The following is a 4,158-nucleotide window of genomic DNA, read 5'->3' on the forward strand; positions in this document are numbered from 1 at the left end:
GTGATATTAATGATATTGTTCTATAATTTCTACATTCTGTGGGATCACCTTTCTTTGGAATGGGCACAAATATGGATCTCTTCCAGTCAGTTGGTCAGGTAGCTGTCTTCCAAATCTCTTGGCATAACTGACTTTATGTTAGGTTGGCAAAAATTATTTTGAAGTAAATACTTCTATTTCATACCTTTCCAGTACATACAGAAGTCTATTGATATGTTATTCTTAACTTCAGTGTTGCAGGGTCTTCTTTATATTTTGGTTCCTTTAAATTGACTCACACATGTTGTGATCATTTTGTTGAATAGCAACATGATGAATAGAAGAGACCAGTGTGTGGTAAATTAATATTGTTTAATGAGAAAAATAAATACTATAATAGATCAGTGTTGGACCTTGATAAATAGAGAAGCAATTACCTATCCACTGCCACTGAGTTGATTCCGACTTATAGTGACCCCATTGGGCTTACAAGGCTCTAAATCTTAAAGGAAGCAGATTGCCTCATCTTGCTCCTGTGGAGCAGCTAGCTAGTGGCTTTGAACCACTGACTTTCGAGTTAGCAGTCAATGTCTCACCCACTATACCATTAGTGCTCTCTTATACTAACTTTTTCAGTATTTACTAAGAAATTACTGTTAAGGTTATTGAAAATATATTAATGGCCTAATGAAATAAATCTTTATTAATTTGTGAATCATTCACATAGACACATTTGATATATTAAGTAAATATATTTAATAACTACTTTTAGGCTTCACAAAAATATTTCTTTTTAAATTTATATGTATTATTTCCTGTACATTGTCCAGTGGATAAAAATAAAATCAAACTCACTGCCATCAAGTTGATTCTAACTCACAAGAAACCCTATAAACTAGAGTAAAATTGCCCTATAGAGTTTTCAAGTCTACAAATCTTTTTGGAAGTAAACTTCCTCAGCTTTCTCTCACAGAGCGGCTATTAGTTTCAAACTGCTAACCTTTTGGTTACCAGCCCAATGCTTTAACCATAGCACCATCAGAGCTCCTGAGCAGTGGATATGATGGTACAAAGTATAAGGTTTGTGACCTCCTTCCTGGAACCTACATTAAATCTTATAGTCTGCTTCAGTTACTATATGAACTTTGAAATTCATAGCATGCCACTTCTCTAAATATGTTTATAATTTATTCTCAAATCCCTATATACTGATAAATCAATAGTGATTTATCTCTGTTTTTGTTTCCCATCATGGCTGGTAACAAATTATCAAAAATTTAGTTACTAAAAATAACAAAAAAAAATGTTATTTTATAATTCTGGAGGTCAGAAGTCCTAAAATCTGTGTCAACATACTATGTTACTTCTGGAAGATCTGTAGGAGAACTTGTTCCTTGCCTTTTCCAGCTTCTAGAGACAGCCTGCAATCCTTAGCTTGTGAGCCCTATCTCTGTCTTCAAAGCTAGACAGTAGCATCAAAAACTGAAAACCGAATGCACTGCCATCGAGTTGGATCTGACTCATAGCAACCCCTCCTTGGGTTTCTGAGGCAGTTTCACAATGGAAGTAGATTGCCCAATCTTCCAAGGAGTGGCTGGTGGATTTGAACTGCCAGCTTTCTCATTAGCAATCAAACACCTTAGACACTACACCACCAGAGCTCCCATTAGCATAGTATGTTCAAATCTCTCTCTCTCATACACACACACACACAAAACACACCTTCTGCTTCTGCGCTCACATCCCCTTCTCTGACCTTGATGACCCTGTCTTGAAGGACCAATGCAATTATACTGGTCCCACTTGTATACTCCAAAAAAATATGCCCAGCTCAATATGCCTAACTTAACCACAACTGCCATGTATGATAACATATTTTCAGGTTCTGAAGATTAAGATGTGGATATCTTTGATGGGGCACAGTTCCTATTCCTCCTACTACAATATCTCCTTATATTAGGGTGATACACTCATTAGTAAATTGGTAGCTATAACTGTGTTACATGTTAGCCAATGTCTGGATAAAATGTCCAATCATTTAAATATTTTCCTTGAACATACAACCTGAAAATATTTGGAAAAGTCTTTATGATGAGTAAAAGTTTCAGTTTTGTCTATTTGTCTGATAACTCTATTACATACATATTTCTCTCCATGGGGTTTATAGTTTTGTGTCTTGAAATGGTAAGAAAAATCACAGATGCCTTTAAACATTGTTCTTCAGTCTTCACAATGCATTGCCCTTTCATGTGAATGTGACATTTATCTGCTATTTACCTGGATCCTTTTTTTCTAGCCAGCTAAGCTATGAATATGAAAAAACTAAATTACTCTCACCACAACTTTTATTAATACCAGAGAGATAAAATTCAAGTTAATTATTGAGTAGATCTCTAGCCAAAATCTAATGTATTTTCATTAGTAACAGGTTAATTGCGCACAAAATAAAGTGTAGAATTATATAAGTCATTTATTGCTGTGTAGAGAATTATTGCAAAACAATAATAAATATTTGTTATCTTTCTTTTTTTTCCATTGTTATCTTTCATAGTATCTGTGAATCAAGAATCTGGAAACAGATTAGCTGGGAAGTTCTGGCTCAGAGTCTCTCACAGAAGTGTAATCTGGTGTCAATCAAGGCTTCAATCACTTGAGGATTGACTGGGGCTGGAGGATCTTATACTAAATTCACTCACATGACTTGGTTGGAAGCTCCAGTTTCTTAGCACATGGACCACTCCATATGATTCCTCATGATAGGGTTTCCACAGTACAAGTGGTCTAAGAGATAGAAGGCAGAACCATACTAGGGGGAGTATAAAGAAATAAAAGGTGTCATACTGAAATTCACAGTCCTATTTTGAAGTGAGGCTTTGCAAGTGTATTATTGGCTAACCACAAAGTAAGTATAACTGGAGTTTTAAGCAGTAGAGAGGAGAAAAAACCAAACAAACCCAAAAACAGTTGCCATCAAATAGCTTATGACTTGTAGTTTGCAAAGTAGAACTGCTCCGTAGGGTTTTCATGTCTGTAGTCTTTACTGAAGCAGATTGCCACACCTTTCTTCTGCAGTTCTGCTGAGTACTTTCCAACTGCCAACCTTAAGGTTAGTGGTCAAATACAAACCAAATTGCCTGTGCCACCCAGGGGCCTATAGACAAGAAAAGACATAAATAACTTATTCTGTTAATTTTTTTGCATTTTAAAAATAGGTCAATGTATGATGTTTGACTTAATGATCATGCTGTACCTTCTTTGCTAAAATTCATGAAGACTGCTAATTTTTTGACAGAGTGGGAGAATGGAAGCTCAATATTCAATTTGGTTTTGTTTAGTCTTAGTGTTTCCTTCAGCACCAATGACCCTAAATAGCTAATAGATTTAATGTCACTGTCCAACACCTAATTTCAGCAGGAATTTTGTAATTATACATATCATAAACATCAAAACTATTAGCCACTGCTGTGATGATATCATGAATGTTTTCAAATTTTCATCATCCTTAAGCAGCTCTTCAGCTAATGTAATGTGACTGATGTTGTGAGAAATTAAACCTGTAATTATTGTGGATGCTGTGCATAAAGACATGTGAGAATATTAAACATAATGTAAAAGAGTGATTATTTAAAATGACTTCATGTATGTGTGTGTGATTTTTAATGACACTCAGATTTAATTTCTGTATACTCTGGTATGGAAGTCTATGTTCAAGGATTTTGTAAAAGAGTAGACTAAAGTGTATTCATTCTTTCAAAAAAAGTATTTGCCTTCCTAAAATAGGGCTCATCTATATATTCGGTCCATGTTTCTTTGCTAAGTCTTGACATTGGAAAGAAGCAAGGTAGTTGTTTAGAATAAAACTTTCCATTCTCTCCAAAATTTAGTGAACTTTCTTCCCCATCTTATCAAAGCAATGATCTGTTTCATGTAAATATTATAGTGGTATAAGTATAAATATACATTTCCAGATCTGCCTGAAATTTCTAACTGATATGAACATTGGAAATTCTTAAAAAGTACATTTTTTTGTGAGCTTCTTAAGATGAAAATCTAACATCATGCATTTATTTAAGGGAGGAAGAGGTTTTTTTTTTTTTTCCTTTCTGAAAAGAATACTGAAGAACTAAAGGTATGATGAAGTATTCATCGCTGAAAGTTTCTAGACAATTTGAAAATGTC

This window comes from Orycteropus afer, unplaced genomic scaffold (genome assembly GCF_000298275.1).
Source record: "Orycteropus afer afer isolate SDZICR_OR568_19922 unplaced genomic scaffold, OryAfe1.0 scaffold00284, whole genome shotgun sequence".
Taxonomy (NCBI): Eukaryota; Metazoa; Chordata; class Mammalia; order Tubulidentata; family Orycteropodidae; genus Orycteropus; species Orycteropus afer.